The sequence below is a fragment of the Aptenodytes patagonicus genome, chromosome 4, assembly GCF_965638725.1.
Source record: "Aptenodytes patagonicus chromosome 4, bAptPat1.pri.cur, whole genome shotgun sequence".
Lineage (NCBI taxonomy): Eukaryota > Metazoa > Chordata > Aves > Sphenisciformes > Spheniscidae > Aptenodytes > Aptenodytes patagonicus.
In genome coordinates this window covers 12,589,524-12,611,655 of record NC_134952.1, presented here as the reverse complement: position 1 = coordinate 12,611,655, position 22,132 = coordinate 12,589,524, and the positions used below count along the sequence as shown (strand labels likewise).

Genomic DNA, 22,132 nt, shown 5'->3' with positions numbered 1-22,132 from the left:
TGAACTGCTCCCCCTGCACTCTTGAGTTGGACTCAAGTTGTTGAGGAGAAGAAACAATGCTCTTTGATTATGGAAATAACTTTTGCTTTGAATGGGAATATGTTCTCAATTGAAATGATTCTTAACCACTTGGATAAGCAGATTTCAGGATGAAATAATACATTTATAAATGTCTCTATATATTGAATGACAATAAAAAAATAACATTTACATTTTGAAGGACTCTTTAGAGAAAGAATTGTTAAATTATAAAGTATTGTTGTTCCATATCAGCAGGGATAGTGGTAGCTGGTAGAGATATGGAAGGATAATGCTGGAATATTTACTTGGCTCTGGAGGAGCAAGTGGCTTTCCTCTGGAGCACAAAGTCATCAGGAGCTCTGGCTCCTGCGATAAACCCCTGTGACTGAGAAGGGCTGCCGTCAGTAGATCGTCTCCTACCAGTTCTTCCAAGCTCCTATGTGTACTTAGGATTCAATGTGGCATTTAACAGAATCAGCCCTGCTAGTAGTTGTTACCATGTACTTTATGGCATGTGGTACCAATTCTGTTTTTTCATATCACTGTTTTTCTTAACTTTGAGTGTTTTCTAGGAGCAGACCGGACCAAGCGGTGGTACTCTGCTTTTGTCTGCAGGTGCTTATTCTGAGGTTAGGAGCTGGCATCATTTTGTTCTGTGGATGGTGTGATTTGATGGACAATATTCTCTGCAATGCAGAGCCTGCTAGCAAAACCAACGGCAAGAATGGTAGCAATCCTTTCACACCGAGGATTAACTGACAAGCCAAATGATACCATTGTGGAACCAGTGAGGGTGACCAGAGGAGTGACTATGGCCATTTTCCCTTGGAAGTCTTCCCTATATTTGAGTGCGTTTGAGGTTGCAATTGAATTTGGTTTCAGACAGGAAGCATATGGCAGTGCGCTGGAGAGCTGAGACTTTGCTGGGACACAGAACACGCAAAAGAAGCTGCACGAGTAATTGAATCTCTTGTTCTGCTTGAGTCAAGCAACAGAATGTTGCAAGTTTTCTGTGAATATTAGCTCATATTTGAGAATTAATTTATTTCAATCCTGTCTAGACCCGTCCTGTGTTCATTTTCTACAAACAGACTTCAGCAAATGGCAGGATTTGCCAAATCAATACATTTTAACTATACATTACAGAATACTCAAGGATGGTAATTGGAATTTATAATCACAAATGCTTAGGACAGAAGTCTGATTCTACAAGTCGCAAGTTGGTCAGGCAAAAATGAACTTAACATGTTACCTTATGCCCTGTCAGAGCTCAGGTATTTTACAGCTAATAAGCTACAGGTCGAGAATTACATTACAAATAATCTGAGACGACTATTGTTGATTTTTCAGATAATTTACAAATGGAAGAATAATTTGTCTGAATAAATAATGTAATGCAACATTCTGTGATATACTTGTGTATTGAGATGAATTTAGTGCTAATATACATAGAAAGCACAGGGCTTGATTCCAAGCGATTTACTTAGGTGCTTTTTTATTGGGGACTTAGAGGATGGACTGTTCTCTACCTCTCAGCATCTCTTCCTTTCCTGCATACATCTTTGCAGAATATTTACCATTTTCAGAAAATGCAACTTGTCTCACCGTTCTCGGAGCTTCTTCACCCTTTCTCTACTATAACAGAAACTAGGGTGGTGAGGGTGGCAAGTGAATTCAGAAAGGATAGGCTAAATCCAGGTGAGTACATGGAGATGATGCAGTTAAATAAGCAGACTACTGTAGGCTTAGATGAACAATTTTCCAGCCATCTGTCCTGTTTTTCTCTCCAGAATTGATGGCAGGGTATCAAAACTGTTGAATAGTTAGCCATAGCTGTTAGAGATCTCTGTAAGCTGCCTATTGGGTATGGAGCACTGGTGGTCTGCAAGTTTGGGCCAATGCTTCACAGCTGAGCTGTGGAACGACATTGCAGGCATGTTGTTTTCAATTGGAAGTGTAAAGTACAGTGATATTTGAAATATTCTGACAGAGGTCCACTTATCCAAAATTTTTGGAACCAGTTGCCTACAGACAGCATACCTGATATTTAAGGCATTTGTTTTCTCTTCTCTGAGATGGGACAGTAAATAGACACCGAGCACTGATAATGCTAAAAGAGAACATAATAGAAAATTCCAAAGCAAATACAAATAGGCCTTCTCATCTGTGTGCCAAGGATGCCTGACATTGCTATCAGTACTGTTAGTGATGCTCTACCTGCAATTTAGATGAAATCTGTGCCTAGCACGTTCAGCTTTCAAAATAAGGAATAATGCATTTCTGTGTCCTTGCTGATGCTACACACAGTCTTGTGTAATCACTGCCAAAAGATAAGAATGAAATGGGAAGAAAAAGTAGCAAAACCCAGTGCTGTTCTGATGGGGAAGGCAACAAAAAGATAGGTATAAAAGAAAGATTGTATGTGCAATTGGTGCTGTGATATTAATTTGAAATGCAATTACTAAAGGTCAGCCATCTCCAAAGGCAAATTTTGCTCTGCTGCTCATGGACTTGCATGCTGGGGGGGGGAAGTGGGGGGGACAGAAAGCAGGAGGAAATAACAAGTAGGGATGGGGTGGGCAGCAGAGGATAGCAGATCATCTTTTCCTCCTCAGGACCTTAGATCTTCTAATGATGAAATCACATACATCTCTAGTTCTTATGTACCTGACAGTACTGCTTATTCACTACAGCTTCCAAGGCATGGATGACCCTCCTCCGTTCCTGTTTCATTATACCTCTGCCTTTGTGTATCTGCTGCTCGAGGGATGGGGGAACAGCAGAACTAATTCCCTCCCAGATTCTTCTATGCCATTTGACACATTTACTAACAAAGACAACCTTTTTTTCCCCCAAAATCTATACCTAAAGATTTGAAGAGGCAACTGCAAAGCATAAAATTGAAGCCTGAAAATCTACCTACAGTATGCATAACCCAAGCTGTATTTTCTTTAAGACACTCCATTGAAAAGATGACATAAATGTTCTTCTTTTCTTTCCTCTTACACTTGACAGTATGTCTGTAAAGATGTGAGAGTCTGAATGTGGTGTTGTTTATTATTATCGCTGTTGTTGTTATTTAGTAAAGCCACAGAGCTGAAATGATAAGTAACCAAAACTTCATAACAATAAGTAGGCATGACTCATGGGTTGCTCATAAAGTATTTGTGCCATTAATCCAACTCTGTCATGTGGTTTGAAAGTAATTTCATTTTGAATATCAGTGTGAATAACTTAATGGTTTGGAATCACTTGAAATTTCTTATCAATCCATCAGCTAATATCCCTTACTTATAATTTTCATTCTTAGCAGAATGAGTGACTCAAAGCTACTTCTTATTTTACTTCTTTTTATAATCATTTACAGCTTCCTTTGATCACATGGTATTATCCTTCACTTTTACGTCCTTCAGTAAAGGAGGCAACAGGTATCAACTTTGTTCTATTTTTATGCTTTATTGAGGCAAAACTAGAAGTTTCTCTCACATCTTGTAATATTTGAGGAAATCTGAGGAATCTGAAGCTCAGTTGTGTTGAATGCACATTTGTTTATCTATGTAATATATGTGAAATGTTAGAAAAGTCTGAGATAGATCCAAAAGCTATAACAAAAAAAAAAAAATTAGAAGCTTTAAGTGCTAATCAAAATGCTGTCCACACGTAGCTGCCAAAGAGGCCATATGTGGCCAATGCAAATACAGGTGTGACGTGACTGTTCGTTGTTCTGCTAGATTAGTCAGCTCCTGAAGACACAGCACTAATGTTGGAGGACAATTTCTCTGGGATTTGATGGGTCATCTGATTATCATATTTTGTATTATTCTTAACAATCTCATGCTGTAGAATAGATTAAATTGTGAGAAGGTAAATAAGGAGAGTGCAACTATATTGGAAGGAGTTGGAACAAAAGATCACTTTTCCTCCTGAGACAGTTACGCAGCAAAGCAAAGGGTCTTTAGCAAACACAAGAGAAAATTATTGCCATATGTAATTTTTTATGTAATATTGCTCATGAAGGAAGGAAAGTATTACCACCAGAAAAGATTTCTTTCTTCCATCCCCCTCATTAAATCTAGATGCCTCATTTTCATGAATCTGAAGTGCAGGAATGCAGGCCCCATGTTAGTGACAGAGGGTCAAATAGCCCCGTTGTATACATTGTACATAATGATGAAAGAGTAAACCAGCTTTGAGTCATGTAGGCTGCTTCTCAAACTTGCCCAAAGCTTGCTCAATAAGAGGTGACTATGCTTTTTAGGTTCTGTAGCTGTTTCTGGAAAGGGTGCTGCATCTGTCAAGTTAAGTCCTTTAATTGACAGTGTAGCTTTTTTCTTGTTCTCACATAATGTGGTCTGTTGGCCTCAAAAAATAGAGAACGTTCTTCAATAAAAACATAAACTAAGACTATAAAGTGGCTTAAGAATTGTACTTGTCTTTAATCATAAGGTGGAATAATAAAGTTTGTCTCTCTTTCTTAAAGTACATTACAGATGACCCTACTGTCCAAACTCATGTACTATTATTAGATCTTTTCAAACCTGAGAAGTGCTGACATCCTGTCATTAATACTCTTGTAAATTCTGAAGTAAACAGATTTCAAAGACACTTGACTGTTAGTGTGAAGACAAGGTCAAAGAGTTGAATGACAAGTCCTCCTGGTACAATAAGACTACCCATCAATCAGTTTTACTAGCAACTTCTTAATAAAAAAAAAAGAGATCAGAACATGACAAAATAGTATCTTGGAAAATACATGTGCATGACATCCATTTTGGTATCCTTGGACTAGTAGTTAATGAAGAACAGCTATTATATTTTGTCTGGAAATATGGTAGTCTCCTATAGGAGAACCTCTTCTGCGGTTTAAAACTTCGGAAATTCAGAAATTGAAAAAATGTATTATGCCAAAACTTTCTGAAGAAGATATTTTAAAGTAACTAAAATAAGCAAGATGGTTAAATTTCATTTAAGAATTATCAGGCTTTAGTAGTGATAACTCAAGGATGGTCATTTACAGCTGTTAAAACCAATTTTGTTTCAGTTATTAAATACTCTTCTGTATGAGTGTGTAAGCTTCACTGTCAATGCATTCAGCAAATACACAGCTCAGAAGCTAGGTCATTTTCCTCTAACTTTCTGCTGAAAGTTTTTGGAACTTTTTAGCCTGCCCTGTGGTGCCACTGTGTTTCATTTCCTTAAATCTTCTGTGGCATTTATTCTACAGGGTTAGATGTTACAGACAGGTTAATCAGTGGTAATGTTAAATACAGCTAGTCTACCAGTTTAATAGTAGGACACAGTCTAAATTTAGACAGATGGCTCTAGAAGAAGGAATTCCCTTTATCTAATAAGTAAGTGTGCAGGAACAACAAAATTATTACTCAGATCTCATTTTTATTAGCACAGGATATTAAAAACTGGACAAAATATAAAAAACCTACATGTGAAAGCACTTCAGCTGCATTCAACGGTCAAGATATTACATGTGTCTTTAAGATATATTGTGAGGCTTTTTCACTTGGTCATTGTCTCATAATGATAATGAGAGTTTGTCTCAGTAAAAAGAAAACAAAACTCAGTTCATATCTGGAGATACAGTCTGATTCAGTCTGAACACAAGATAACTTTACATGTAAATTTACTTTACTATATGAATCTGAGTGAAGGAGGACAGACTGTAGTCTGCTGTGTTCCATGGGATTACCCACAAATGTGGGGCAATAGGCATTGCATTGAGTGACTCCTCCTAACCACCCCCCTTTTGCATTCTCCAATGGTAGCTGGAGTCTTGATTTTTTTGAAAAAGACTGCCTTGGAGTGGATGTGATTTGGAAGCAAGAACAGCAAATGTATCTTAGTCTCTCCCCAAACACTGGCATGTTGGTTTTCATTTTATTGGTGTAAGATCAAGCTGGTTTCTGAGTCACGTGTAAAAGATACTTAATAAAGTATGCCTGGTGGGACTAGTAGCTAGCATTTGGGATCTGTACATTTATTTGTAGAGTAGTGGTGTAGTGCTGAACTTTCACTATGAACCTGAGGCTTGACCGCATATACCAAAAGGTTTGCCAAAGCTTTCATAGGTTAAGTTCCCCAAAGTGTTGGTTTTGAGTGGAATCAACAACAGCAGAAAAGGAAAAAAAAAAAAAGCTTTCATTGGGCAAAACCACATTTTTTTTTTTCATATAAGCTTGACTGCTTTGGGCAGTTGAATAAGACTTAGTTATATGACTGCAAGAAGAAAAGTAGATAAAATGCTTCTGTGCCACCTTTCAAACTGCAAATGTAAAATTGGGATAGGACTACAATTTCAGATTTCATATCCAAAGATTGTGCAGGCCCTATGTTGTAGGTACTTTGCTTATCAGTAAATGTGAGGGTATCTTTTGTTGGCTTAACCAACACTGCTGCACAGTTCGGCACTTCTTTGGCATAAGTAGACTCCAGGCAGAGTTCTGATTCCACTGAATTTAAAGACAAAACAAAATGACAAAGCTTTTGTTTTCAGTATGGTCAAGACTTTATGTGAAGTTGTGGATTTCCTAGAAAATACTCAGATAAGTTCCTTTTGTGACTTGGTGATACTGTAATTGTGTTGGTTGTCTACAGAAAATTGGTTTTGTTACACAGTAACTTCAGCAAAAACAGATCATGTTATGTAATTTTGAGGAAGTACAGAATCACAAATTCGTTGAGGTTGGAAGGGAACTCTTGACATCATCAAATCCAAACCCCCTGCTCAACACATGGTGCTCTAGACCTTCATAGAATCATAGAATCATAGAATAGTTTCGGTTGGAAGGGAACCTTAAAGGTCATCTAGTCCAACCCCCCTGCTGTGGGCAGGGACATCTTCAACTAGATCAGGTTGCTCAGAGCCCCGTCCAACCTGACCTTGAATGTTTCCAGGGATGGGGCATCCACCACCTTGTCCACTTGAGTTTCAGGTATCTCCAAGGATGGAGATTGCACAACCTTTCTCGGCATCCTGTTCCAGCGTTCAACCACACTCACAGTAAAAAAGATTTTTTTCTTACATTTAAATGGAGTTTAATGTATTTCCATTTAAGCCCATTGCCTCTTGTCATTTCAGTGGGCACTGACAAGAAGAGTCTGGCTCCATCTTTACTCCCTCCCATCCGGTATTTATACACATTGATAAGGTTCCCCCTGAGCCTTCTCTTCTCCAGGCTGAATAATCACAGCTCTCTCAGCCTTGCCATATGTGGTAGATGTTCTAGTACGTTAATCATCTTTGTGGCCCTTTGCTGGGCTCACTCTAGTATGTCCAAATCTTGTACTGAGGAGCCACAGTACTGCAGATGTGTCTCACCAGCTGAGTGGGAAGGATCACTTCCCTTGGCCTGCTGGCAATGCTCTTCCTGATGCAGCCTGGGAGGCTATTGGCCTTCTTTGCTGCAAGGGCACATTGCTGGCTTACGTTTATCTTGGTGTCCACCAGCACCCCCAGGTCCTTTTCTGCAAAGCTGCTTTCCAGCCTGTTGGCCTCCAGCATGTACTGGTGCATGGGGTTATTCCTCTCCAGGAGCAGGACTTCGCACCTCCCTTTGTTGAGCTTGATGAGATTCCTGTTTTCCCATGTCTCCACAAGATGTTTTATTGATGTATCATCAGCCACTTCTCACAGTTTTATATCATCTTCAAACTTGCTGCCACCATCCAGGTGAACAGGTGCCAGTATTAATCCCTGGGGTAGATCATTAGATTCATAAATCCCTGTTGTCTACTCCCAATAATCTTTCTGTTCATATATATGGAAATGGCTTCTGGAAGTATTTGCTCCATCACCTTCCCAGGGATGAGGGTGAGGCTGACCAGACTTCAGTTCTCTGGATCCTCCTTCTTGAAGATAAGAGCGAGATTTGCCCTCAGGAACCTCACCCAATCACTGTGGCCTTTCAAGGATAATCAAGAGTGGCCTTGCAGTGACATCAGTCAGCTCCATCAGCACTGATGGGTGCATCCCATCAGGGCCCATGGACATGTGTATGCCCAGTTTGTTTAAATGTTCCTTAACGTGATGCTCCTTCAAGGAATCATAGAATCATTAAGGTTTGAAAAGACCTCTGATACAGGCCAGGATGCCATTGGCCGTCTTGGCCACCTGGGCACACTGCCAGCTCATGTTCAGCCGGCTGTCAACCAGCAGGAAGTTAAGGTTTTCTTGCTCTAGCCTTTCCCACTGGTCTCAGGGGCCTGGGCTTGCTGAAGGCAAGTCTTACCAGTGAAGACTGAGACAAAGAAGTATTGAGTACCTTGACCTTTGCCATGTCCTTTGCCATCAAGTTTCCTGCTCCATTCAGTAGCGGGCCCACATTTTCTCTAGTCTTCCTCTTGCATGCTTCTTTTTTATGTCTGAATTTTGTCAGGAGCATCTTGTTCATCCATGCAGGCCTCCTGCCACTCCTGCTTGACTTCCTGCTAATTGGACTGGACCATTCTTGAGCTTGGAACAGGTTATCCATGAAAATCAAACAGCTGTCCTGGACCCATCTCCTGGTCCCATATTCCATGGGATTTTTTCAAGCAGATCCCTGAATAGGCTGAAGTCTGCTCTCCTGAATTCTAGGGTTGTAATCCCAAATTAGATCATAGCCCTGCAACTGTGTGCACACCTCAGATTCCTCCTCTTCGTTCCCCAAGGTGCATACATTAGTGTACAGACACTTCAGATGGGCACCTAGTCACGCTGATTTCCCAGGAAAAGGGTGAGAGCTTCTCCCATCATGCTGTCCGGTGGGCACTTCCTTATCTGTGTGCACACACTTGGACTGGGCGCACTCCTGCCCACCTCTGTTGGTTACGAGGTCTCTCTTGTCCATACCACTCTGCACCCTTTCATAGAATCATTAAGGTTGGAAAAGACCTCTAAGATCATCGAGTCCAACCGTCAACCCAACACCACCATGCCCACTAAACCATGTCCCTAAGCGCCTCATCTACACGTCTTTTAAATACCTCCAGGGATGGGGACTCCACCACTTCCCTGGGCAGCCTGTTCCAATGTTTAACCACTCTTTCAGTAAAGAAATTTTTCCTCACGTCCAATCTAAACCTCCCCTGGCGCAACTTGAGGCCATTTCCTCTCGTCCTATCGCTTGTTACTTGGGAGAAGAGACCGACACCCACCTCGCTACAACCTCCTTTCAGGGAGTTGTAGAGAGCGATGAGGTCTCCCCTCAGCCTCCTTTTCTCCAGGCTAAACAACCCCAGTTCCCTCAGCCACTCCTCATAAGACTTGTTCTCCAGACCCCTCACCAGCCTCGTTGCCCTTCTCTGGACACGCTCCAGCACCTCAACGTCCTTCTTGTAGTGAGGGGCCCAAAACTGAACACAGTATTCGAGGTGCGGCCTCACCAGTGCCGAGTACAGGGGCACGATCACTTCCCTCCTCCTGCTGGCCACACTATTTCTGATACAGGCCAGGATGCCATTGGCTACCTTGGCCACCTGGGCACACTGCCGGCTCATGTTCAGCCGGCTGTCAACCAACATTTGTCCACCACTTCGTCACTTGATTGTGGATATTAATCTCCCTCCCTTGTCATTTGTAGTTTAAAGCTCTTCTTACTAGGCTGGCCAGCCTGTTGGCAAAGATGCTTTTGTCCCACTTTGTCAGGTGGCTCTCATCTCTGCCTAGCAGTCCTTGATCACCAAGGAGGATCCTATGGTCAACACCAGGGGCACAACCAGGCATCAACCTACAGGATCCCTCTACACCTCCTCGCGGCCTTTCCCCACACTACCAGGATTGAGGAGAAGACAGCCTGGGCCCTCCTTGGCCTTTGTCCCCAGAGCCATGTAGTCATGGTTGGTACTGTCCAGGTCTCCCCTGGGTCTCACCCATGTGGGTGTCCATGAAGAAAAGCAACAGGGGTTAATAATCTAAGGGACAGAAAAAACTTGGCAGTCTGTCTTCCACATCCTGGATCCAAGCCCCCAACAAGCAGCAAACCTCCCTAGACAGCAGATCAGGTGAGCAGATGGGGGCCTCCGTCCACTGTAGTGGGGAGTCTTCAACTACTATCACTGGACATTTCCTCCTGGCACTGCTGCGTGGCTCAGGCTCGGTCAGCTCAGTGCTCTGCTGGACACTGGTCCCAGCCCCTCACATGCTTCCAGGGCACTGGAGCTATTCTGTAGTTGTAGATCTGTAGATGGAGCAGGAGATTTCCTCCTGGTGCCAGGAGTCACCAGCTTCCAGCCTTCGCCATCATGGGAGGATTCAGGCTCTTACAGCTGCAGTGTCTCAGAGAGGATCCCATGGATCTCCTTCCTGTCATCTCGGATGCTGTGAAGTCTGCTGACCTCCATCTGCAGCTCTTCACTTGGTGACCCAGATCCTCTGCCACCACAGAGCTCCTGCAAGGAAGGAGCCCATCTCTTGCTATCCCAACCTCCGCGAGAGACCCCAGACACCCCTGCAGCCCCAGATCTGCAGACTGGCATCCTCTGCTGGCAGCTCCATCTGAGCTTGAATGGTAGAAGCTAGGGGAAGCAGGAGAACATGTAATAACCTTCACTCCTACAAAAAAAACCTCCTCCTTTTTAGACACTGGGTCACTTTTTCCTCCTCCTAGTCTCCCTTAATGCCAGACAAGAATGTGATTGAAGTTTTCAGCTCCTTGAGTACTTTGTGTTATTTTGGATGTAGAGAGCTAATCTTACTCTGTGGGGGTTGTTTTCACTTGCATTTGAAATTACATGGCAACAATTTATAGTGGACCGAGCTTCTGTTAAGAGCACTTAGTCATCATCAAGTGAACGAAGGTATTAGCATGTCACCCTGGCATATATCAACCCTCTCCTCTGTAAAGCACAATGTCAGCTGTGAACACACTCTTAGTGCGACTTTCTTTTTGCAAAATAGATCCAGCATGGCATGTATTCAGAAGACTTCTTCTGCCAAGGGTCATCTCCTTGCTGTTTTATTTTTAGAACATTCATTACTGTGGTGTGGAAGCATCGTAGATCCACGTGAAAGCATTAATGGCCATAAAACCGCCTGCTTCCTGTTCTTGTTGCTATGAAGTGTGATCTTCTCAGTTTGGAAACTCCTATGTAAATGCGTGTATTTGTCTTAGGATTCTGTTTCCTAGCAAACTGCGATGCAGTGCAAAATGTGCTGCATTTGCTGTGGCTGGCCCTCGTAATCTGTCTGCATAATTTATGGGAACACTTCACAGCACCTTCTGCTGCTAATGGTCTCTCGGAGTCCTGCAGAAAAGGCTGGTTCTGCCTTCTAATTTTAAGAGCCGTGATGGTGGCACTCTTTGTCTCTTTTCTGGATCTATTTTGGATTTATGTCTGGCCAAGGGTTTGGAAGAGCTGCTATAAAAGCAGAAACATCTGCTGGGGCTTTATGTGCTGCTGGCTTGCCAAGTTCAACAGCAGGCCAAACTACAGCTGATGGGCTCGGCCCTCCCCAGGTGTCACTGCAGTTACAGGAGAACAACTGCAGGGGAAATTTGGCTGCTGAAAGCCTTAAACAAAATAAACTTAAAAAAAAAAGCTTCAGCAATTGTAGAAGACTATTAGGAGATTACGACTGGGGCAAGTAACAGAAACAAGTCCTGCTGAAGTGGTTGTGAGCATCTGAATTCCCCAGTCGAAGCACCCTCAGGTGTGCCTCCTCCCATCATTACCTGCAGGCTTTCCCACTGTGTTCTGCAAACTGCCGGTTCAGGTGGCACAGACACACGGTGATTTCAAAGGCTGTTAGGAAAACCTGATCTTCTTTAACTGTCCAAATGTTTTCATGACTTCAGACACATCGTGGCAGCTTCATTCACGGGCAGGCATGGGTAAAGCAGGCGGTGTTTTCAACACGGACAGTGAACTTCTGTTGCAGGAGAAGAATTCAAAATGATGCCTTAAAATTACTTGTAAAGGTTTTGTTCCTGATGCAATTGTAATAACTTAGAATAATCAGAAAACTGATATCCTGGATGAGCTTGTGCTGCATCTGGGCACTGCCCAGCCTCCATCCGTGATGTGTACTAGCAGTTTCAGAGAAGCATGCCAGAAAACCCACAACAGACAACCGTGGGGCAGTTGATGGGTCTCTAATATGCTCAGCATAAGGCTTGATACCTTCCAGAGTCTATTTATCTGTATTTACTTACTGTTTAGGATATTTTTGTTCTTTATAAAAATGTCCAGTTACTCCGTTAGTTCTGCCAAGCATTTGGCTTCAGGTGCAGAGTACCACAGTCAAATTACTGACAAAACATTGACTTCATTTACCTTTTTATAAAGTGCTACAACCTGGCTATATAATTCACTCCCCCTCCCACCTCCCCCAGAGCAACCATAAAGTTGAGGTCAGCACTTCAGCAGCAAAAGCAAAAACTTCTACAAATGGAATTAAAGAAGAGTTCCACTTACTGAAGAGTAAGTAGCTGACTATTATAGTTGGCAGAGCCCGTCACTAGAGGAATACATAATCGCATGTGAATGTGCACATACAATTTATTAAATTCTTATCAGTCCTTTTTTAATTTCCTAAATGTTCTTGTTGCAGCTGGATCTATCCAGCGATTACAAGAGAACTTGCTGTTCTGGTCAGAAAGCACAGGGCCAAATTCTCTCTTCTCATACATCCCAACATCATTCTTGCCTTCCAAGGAACTGCCTGACTGAGAATAAAGTTGTTTCAGAAATATTTCAGCTGTGTGTAGTGGTTTAAATAAAAAGCCTGGGCTGTGGAAAATACCTAGCATTTTTCCATGGTGGAGAATTTTAATGCTCCTTGCAAACCTCAAGAAAATGTTCTTAAACCGTCCTCTTTCCCCAAAGAACACAAGTATGTGAGATGAGAAATTTTCCTTTGTAATTACTCATTTCCAGTCACAGCACTCACAAAAGAGGAATCGTACTGGAAGTGATATAAGGATGTTTCCACTTTTGGCAATCTGGTTAGTAAGCATAATTTTGGAGTATTGCATTTTAGCACCAAAGGCTTTTCTTTCTTCTTTATTTTCCCTAAATTTTAAAAAAACACACATTTTTTTCACAGGTTGTTGTTTGTTCAAATTGGTGGAAGGAAGTTAACACTATATAGGAAGTGAAGTATTCATTTTTTTGTAGGTAGTAGTTAAATAGTTTAGTGAATCCACTGGTTTTTTCCCAACATGGTACTTTCAGAATGTCGTGGTTTAACCTCAGTCGGCAACTGAGCACCACACAGCTGCTCGCTCACTCCCCCCACCTGGTGGGATGGGGGAGAGAATTGGAAGAGCACAAGTGAGAAAAACTCGTGGGTTGAGATAAAAACAGTTTAATAATTGAAATAAAATGATAATAATATGATGATAATAATACACAAAGCAAGTGATGCACAGTGCAATTGCTCACCACCCGCCGACCGATGCCCAGCCAGTCCCCGAGCAGTGGCCCCCCCGGCCAGCTTTCCCCAGTTTATGTACTGAGCATGACGTCACATGGTATGGAATGTCCCTTTGGCCAGTTTGGGTCAGCTGTCCTGGCTGTGCCCCCTCCCAGCTTCTTGTGCACCTCCAGCCTTCTCAGTCGGTAGAGCATGGGAAGCTGAAAAGTCCTTGCCTAGTGTAAGCACTACTTAGCAACAACTAAAACATCGGTGTGTTATCATCAACTTTGTTCTCATCCTAAATCCAAACCACAGCACTGTACCAGCTACTAGGAAGGAAATTAACTCTATCCCTGCCGAAACCAGGACACAGAAATAATAAATTGAGGTTGTGAAGGAAAGCCTTTTTATTAAAAAATTTACACCTAATGGTAAATTTCTTCCTGTACTCTAATCCAGCTAGCATTTTTATGGTACAAAACCCCCAAATTAATATTAATAATTTTTGTAGCACTGTGTGAGTTATTAGTTCTGGTATTTTATTTATGTTTCTAATATGCCAGAGCTGACTCTCAGTAGCAAACCCCTCAAACACTCTATGATATACTCCATTCCTTGCTGAAACCTACTAATGCACTGCAGGATTTGCAGCTACTGAAACTAAATCTACACAGGACTGTTTCTTAGGGTAAATGCTTGCATGCTAAGGGTTAGTTACGTGATACATTGAATTCAGTGAAGAAAGTGTGCTAAGAAATTTATCTTTCCCAATTTTTCACCATTTCATTCTCTTTTTCTACTCACTTACTTAGGCCTCTACAACTGTTCGTGGGACTGAGTTGTAAACAGGATTACTGAAATGATCCAGGTTAAAAATAAATCTTCAAAACCATTAATTTGAATGTGGATCATTTCAGTTGTTTTAACAGGAACAAATGGCTGGGGTGGAACGATGGTGGGAAATTTTTAAGGTGCCCCCAGGCCCGGCCATGTCTGGCAATCGCACCCCGAGGGCTGCGCACTCCACTGCCTGCCCCAGCCCTGCCTGGGTTGCAAAGCTGAAAAGGAAGAAATAACACAGAGCTCCTACTTTTTACAAAAGTAAGACATAACCCTGTCTTCCTGGCTGTGTCTTGTCTGCTTTGTCACTATGACACTGCTTGTTTCATGGTTGAACGGATTCATCACAAATATCTGTGTACTGCAAGCGTGGCTACAGGCTGTACCTTCCAAGACGTGCCGTCAGCGAGTGCTGTGTGTTGGTGATGGAATTAATGCACCAAGGCAGTAGTTTCAAAATAGGTGTCCTACCTAAACTAACAGTTTCTGGGAGAAAAGGTGATGGCTGCAGCTAATAGAAGCTAATGCAATGTTTTACAGGCCTGTAAAATATAAAATCTAATTATTGGAGCTGTGCAGCAAAGTAATGAGGAGCTTGAAAATGCAACTGATAAGCAGTGTGATTATAGGCTAATGAGCAGGATGTTTGTGCTGTATTGAAGGACTAACGAAGGGCTGCAAAAGATAACTGTGGTGGTGTACAGTGAGACTATGCAGAGTAGGAATGTTTAAATACAGCACTGAAAGATAATGTAGGATATACTAAAGACACAGTGCTGCTAACTATTGGCGTTTAAGTGTGTGTGTGTGTGTGTATTGTACAGATTAAGTAATTAACCAAAAACAGTACACGATAAATGCATGACAGAAGATACCAGTAAGGGAAAACATGATACAGTACATAAGTATGTATTATATAGCTTGAATTTCTGCACTAAGTAACACCCCCATCCGTACATAGAGCTCTGTTTATCACCTTCCATGTTCTCTCATAAAAAAACGAATGGTTCCTGTACTGTGCGAAGCTTTGTGTCCAGACAGCTCTGAGGCAGGGTAATTCCTGGAAAACGTGGGCTTCGAAACACTTTTTGCAAAGGTATTTGCAACATCTGGATGGAAAGTTGTAGCCTGGCATGCCAGTACGGGGCACAGTCAGCCCAGTTACCGTGTAATGTCGGGGAGCCGATTGTTAAACGCTCAGGGGAGAAGCCGAAGTGTAGCATCGTTCAGCATTTGTCTTCTGTGATTTTCAAGTACATTGCAAAATAAGGCCGTGTCCTATTCCTCACTGTGAATGTTAGTAACCATAGTTCCTGAGGAAAGGATCCGACTCCCTAAAGTCACCTAGCAGGGTAATCCTTGTTTTTATTACCAGCTACAGAGGACTGGTTTTCCCTCTTGATGCAGCCAGTTGAACTGGGTATATTTAATGCATTGAATAAAAGTCCAGTTCTAGAATTTGTGACGTTTTGATCCTCCTTGAGTTCTCACTCGATGTGAATGCGTCTGTTCAGTGTTTTGGTTTCATTTGGGTTTTTTTCTGTGGATTTTTTTAAGTCAGTATTTTACAGTCAAATATATATTTACAGGTCACTAAAAAGCCACTGCGAATGGCTGTCTGTCCTTTATTGTGCTCCCATGTAGTAACCGAGACTGTAGGGCTCTTCATGTGCACATAATAAAAATGGGAAGGAATGTCTGTAACTGTATAAATGCAGAGTTACACCATGTTCTCTACTCAGCAGAGCATTACAGAGCAGATCCCTTCAGCCAAAAAGGCTGTTGTGATAATCCACAGTTCTTAAAAATATCTATGTTATCAGTATATGTGATCAATATATGTTATCAGTAATGGATTGGTAAGTAAAAACAGGATACATTCATCTTCGTAGTGCTTTTGGAAAGAAAGGTAAACTCTGTATTACCTAAATTTGAAGTTGGTAAACTGTTTATCTCTTTGCTCTTGCCTATGCCATTGATTCTTTAGTGTAAAACTGGATTAAGGAAGAAACTTTTCTATATATCTGTTTTTGAGAGGAAAAATATGTAACTTCAAAAAGGCTGGAAAGCAGAGGGAGAGGTATTTTCAGAAAGTACTCCAGCAGAGCTGATAGCTGATGAGTAATCTGTTAATTGCAATGCTAGGAGTCATACACTTCTACAGCCTTTGGAGAAACTTTTTATCTGCATGAATTCCTCAATACGTGAGTCAGGTATTGGAACCCAACATTACAATGTGTTTCTACTCTGAAGAAAGGCTTTGGGGTTTTGGGTTTTCTGTTGTTGTTGTTTAAAAAGATTTTATGAGGCTAACCATCGTCTGCAATTTCCACATTGTACGTGTAAGAGCCCTTCTGTGCTGTTTAAGTAATGACAATACATTAGTGTACCACTTCTTTAATGATATTCCTCTGGTTACTTTCTTTTCCGTAGGTTTGTCCTGTCATTTCTTGTTGGAACTTCTGATGTATCTGTTTTAGATACTCCATCAGCCAGTCCTTCATTGCTCTATCCTATAGATTCCTTACAGACATTTGAGGTATAGGAGATAGATACTGTTTATTTTTCAGGTGAGGGACTAGAACACAAAGGCAATCCTGGTGTTAGACAGAAGTATGTGATAGAGCAAGAATCTGAATTAATTTCTCTTGCACTTTAAAGTTCATGATGTAAATACTGGATTGTTCTTCTGACCAAAAGGAGGGAAGAAGAGAAGAAGACATTTGCAACACAGTCTGGAGAAAATTAAGTGGGAGGTAGTCCAGTGAGTGTTACGCACGGATCCACTCTTCCTTGATACTGTCATGTGCATCTCAATTGAATCTTTTTTTTTTCCCAACAACTCACAATAATCTAAACCAGCAGATCTTTCCTATGTTTTTTCCCAAATGTTTTCTTTTTGTTTTGCTAGTTAAATAATCCGTGAGTCATTTGAAATCTCTTCATTGTTTTCTTCCAGGATTTTCAGTTACTAGAGCTTGCACAGTATGGCTCATTTGGCTAGAAAGGAGCTTGAGTTAATTTTCAAGGAGAAAAGGTAAAGGAAACCTGATCAACCTGTGTATTAAGTGTTCCAACCATTCTCTTTCCAGTGCATCTCTTCAATTCATTAAAAATAAAACGGGGAAGGAAGCATTTGCAGCTGACATTTTCTTTGAGTATTGAATTTGACTTAGGAATGCAATTTTGATGTCTCTAAAATTTTTCATTAACATCTTACTATATACATGTTAATGTTTCATATATATGTATTTTAATATATACTTGTAAATATCATCTGGAAAAATAACAGTGAGCAATACTGAATCATAGGTGTGAGTCATCAGTCGAGAGCTGTATAATGATAGTGAAGTTTAGACAGGCAAACATTTGGTTCATGTCTCTTTTGGTATCTGTTAAATTTCTTCTTCTTTCTCAATATTTCTGTTGGAAGATGTCCAGACTCGGCGTTTAGGTACAGTTCCAAATTATGTTAGACATAGATTTATTTTAGCTCGAATATAAAAAAGTTACATTTTTAAGGATGAGACCCAAACTTTCTCAGAGTTTAGGGGCTTTGGAAGTTTTGTTTCATCAGGGTACATTTCTGTACCACTTGGAAGTTTTCCCAACTATCATTTGAGCTCACGGTATTAAAACAAGCTAAAAAGACGATTCTGTCTGTGCTGTAATATCATTGTTCGATTTTGAGAATTGTTATTTCAAGATGCCGTTGTTACAGTGACAAGTGATTTTTCCTTAAAGAAAGAAAAAGAAGAATGGCACGTTTCAGCAGATGTATAAACTTTCAAAGAAGCTATTACCCAGCCACAAGCCCTGTCAGAGAAAGGTTGTGTGATGTCTGCATCGATACATGAGTAATCATGTCATTCCAGCATGTGATGGTCGTACCTGTCTTGAATGGCCCATCACCTGAATACTGAAAGACGTGTTTCCTATGAGTCCTCCACTGAGTTTTGCTGTACTAAGAAGCATCTATACAATCTGTAGCCTCTAGTGCACAGGTGGATAAGCATCAGCTGGAAGCAGCCTGTGGATAGCTTGCTGTATCCCCTGGAATGTCACAGAAAGCCAAAATTGTCACTAAATGCATCCAGATCTCTCAGAACCACAGGTCAGGCCCATCTTTACGAAATCAACCTTTAAACTTCTTGCTCTGGTTTATGGAGTTGTGCTGTTGTGCTACCACTGCAAATAAACAATGCTATAGAAGGATGTTTTACTCTCCTTATCATGTACATCCTCTTTCCATTATAGCTTGAAATATCTTTTCATGAATTTTTAGGGAGGAAAGAGGATGTATGTGTCCTGATAAGCACAGATGGTTAATTTGTGGGGTTTTTTCCCCGTCTCCTTAACACTTTTCACACAGCACAAGTTTGGTTTTTAACACACACAAAAAAATCTCTTTATGACTGGAAGAGCATAAAGGGCTCCTCCTCTCCTGAATTTGGTACAAAACACATTTTGTGCTTCTTCTTAATATATTCTCAAAATAGGCATGCACTAAGATCCCAGAATTCATCCTCCCCAGCCCTGTCTGTGGCCCAGTAGAGCAATTCCAGGGAATTCTGTTCTAGCTGTGTGCTACAAAATGTTAATTCTTTCTATATGCAGAGTCAGGAACTTGAAATTTATATCTCAAGTAAAAAAGTTGTGGTGACCTGTTTTCTCTGGATTATAGCAGATTTGGAAAACCAATTGTTTTGGACAGTGCTTCCCTTGAATGATGTCCTTGAACTATGCCTTCTTGTATGTAAATGCCTCAAAGAGTAGCTGACATTCCTGGGCTCCCTCAAGGCCCAGCCTTGTTGTGGTTTAACAACAATGGTAGAAAAGGTTTGGGAGTCTGAATAAATTTCTCCACAGATGATCTGCCAATCTGGTCTTCCTGCTTAGGCATGGTGCACCTTTATGGATATGCATTAGCCTGTTGTCTCAGATTGGAATTGGATTTTTTTTTCCCCCTTGAGATAGCTAATTTGTACCAGAAAAGAAAAGATTTTTGACTAGATAGTTTTTCTACCTTTGTCTGAAAATACCTTAGTTACCTTAGCGTACTCTTTTTGTTACAACTTTATTCTTTTCTTGTAGTACTTTTTATAAGTAATGAGAACTAGAAAAAGAAGTTTTAGACTGGAACTTTTTATCTTTGAAATGGCTTATCCTCTTTGGGCTTCCTGCCTGTACTCTTTTCATACCTTTCATACCGTCCCTCCTGCAGTGTCACTCTCCAGTGGTCCCATTGTATTAATCCTGGAACTGCCTCTTCAAAGCAAATTGGATCATCTTTAAGGTTCAGAGAATTATTTCAGGATGTTGTTACTGGGCAAGCCACTGACATGATATTCTTTCCTCAAAGAGAATAGACTAGGTTCTGTTTCCATCATACATACTTGTTCTGCATGATTTCAGTACATCTGGTTGAAGTCAGTATTTTAGTCTTTGCTTTAATTTCTTTTCTGTCAAACACCTCTGGCAAATTAGGTTTAGCACTGTCCATCCTATTCCCCTTAGAATTTTAATTAGGTTGGTGCTGAATACCCAGTGCAGTGCAATTGTATGTATTTGATTTCTGCATAATTATTTGTCAAAACTGAATTGCTGTGATTCCATTAACTTTTGTAATGCATTGCTGTATATCTGCAGGCAAAGCAACATTATGGGGGAAAAAAAAGGTATCAAATCCATTCAGATACCACTATAAAATAGATAAACTCTCAACTTTAGGCTGTGAGTGTGGTCTGGGTGTCATAGGCTTATGCCCAGTCATTTTTTGACTGGTAGAGAGGGAAGAAAAGCAAGGTAAATATGAACCCTTCTTTACTTGGTGTCCCTTAAAGCCTGATCCAGGCATATAGTTCTGTGCCCGATATGCTTGGTGATGCCAAAGACATAGAAAGCTGCTCCATGACCACAGCTGAAAGTTCTCACATCACGTGGAAAGCTGGATGTGTGATTGCAAAGTAGCCACCTCTGGCTTCACATCACATCCCCTCCGACTTAAGCGACATCCCCAGCAGGACATGGGTGGGCAGCGGGTGGGCACACAGTGCTCATTGCAGCCTCCTCCGGGCACCAGCCCCTTGGGGACCGTTCTGCCTCAGGTGGCTTGGAGGAAACCTTAGGCTCTGGGCCACCTGTCAAGGTGTGCATGCTCAGCCAGGGATTTGGTTTCTCACTTTTCACTCTTGCTGTACTTGGTCATGTTCCTACCAATTTCAGCAGTGACTCCCCTGGGCGAGGAGTATGAGACAACAGAGCCCACGCAGGGAGCAATGAACATAGTAGAATGGGGCTATAGGGCAGAACTCACTGCATAGGCAGTCCTCAGTGTCACAGTGGGAGGGACACAGGTGTCATCCTGGTTCTCTTCGACATGAGAGCTGTTGCATGTTCCCACTTCTTTGAATAACACAGAGGTACTGGGCAGGGCACCTTCAGCCCCATTCCTTAAAGGAGATTGTTATTCGGCCGATTGTTATTCGGCCCTGGTGAGGCCGCACCTCGAATACTGTGTTCAGTTTTGGGCCCCTCACTACAAGAAGGACATTGAGGTGCTGGAGCGTGTCCAGAGAAGGGCAACGAGGCTGGTGAGGGGTCTGGAGAACAAGTCTGATGAGGAGCGGCTGAGGGAACTGGGGTTGTTTAGCCTGGAGAAAAGGAGGCTGAGGGGAGACCTCATCGCTCTCTACAACTCCCTGAAAGGAGGTTGTAGCGAGGTGGGTGTCGGTCTCTTCTCCCAAGTAACTAGTGACAGGACGAGAGCAAATGGCCTCAAGTTGCGCCAGGGGAGGTTTAGATTGGATGTAAGGAAAAATTTCTTTACTGAAAGAGTGGTGAAACATTGGAACAGGCTGCCCAGGGAAGTGGTGGAGTCCCCATCCCTGGAGGTATTTAAAAGACGTGTAGATGAGGCACTTAGGGACATGGTTTAGTGGGTGGTGGTGTTGGGTCGACGGTTGGACTCGATGATCTTAGAGGTCTTTTCCAACCTCAATGATTCTATGATTCTATGATTCTATGATTCCAGTGAAGAAAAGGGCATATAGAGTGGAAGTCCTCCCACCCAACCGTCTGTCCTAGGGAGGGCTTCTTGGTGACAAAGGGACAGGTACCTTAGAGGTGTCTGAGTCCCCTTCCAAACTTCCAAATGAAAAACTGTAAATATGGAGAGACCATATGGTGCAATTTGATCCTATGTATAACAAATGAGGCTTCATCCAAAGTGATTTAATTTTGGATGTGACTTGCTTTGAGTTTCACTAACTAACATTTTCCTATACTAACGTTTTACTTGTGCATTCTTTTTATACTAGACATTGCAGGTACAGGTGTGTAGCACAGATGCCATTTTTCACTGTAGATTTTTCAGGAATGTGAAACAATTTCTGCAGAGTGCCCACATTTGAAATATTCATAGGTTTGTGTGTATGACATACTGATGGCCAAGTACTGACTTTGTTTTTATTCATTCAAAATTACGTGATCCTCTGAAAAAGAGCTGGAGGAGCAGACGGATACCTTTATCAAGTACGAATTCTGGTAGAGGTCTATTGCAAGTCTTCCAGATCTCAGGCCAAATTGTTCTCTTACGCAACACTGGGCTTTGAAGTCAGCTCTTATTTTTCTGCATAGCCGAGGAGGTGCTGTTAGTACTTGCAGACGAGCCCTTGCTCTGCTTAGCTCTTTTTTCCCACCTTGTGGGTGGTGATGGAAAAGTATATGTGTTGCGCTTCTGTCACTGCACGATGCAGTGTCAGGATGAAAACTAGCACCACACGGAACTGCAAAATACAGACAGAACTAGCCATGTTTTTTCAAACCTAGAAAAATATTCTTAATATAGTGGCAGGTTTCTTTTAGTTTCTTTTAGCTAATGAGCACTGAAAAGAACAAAAGGATGGCAGAGAAGCATTG

At 41.7% G+C, this 22,132-nt stretch overlaps 1 protein-coding gene across 4 annotated transcripts in view; it reads left to right on the top strand.

The window, feature by feature from the left end:
- SORCS2 (sortilin related VPS10 domain containing receptor 2) overlaps positions 1–22,132 on the top strand; it is a 636,731-nt gene that overhangs the window by 345,909 nt on the left and 268,690 nt on the right. The window lies entirely within an intron of this gene.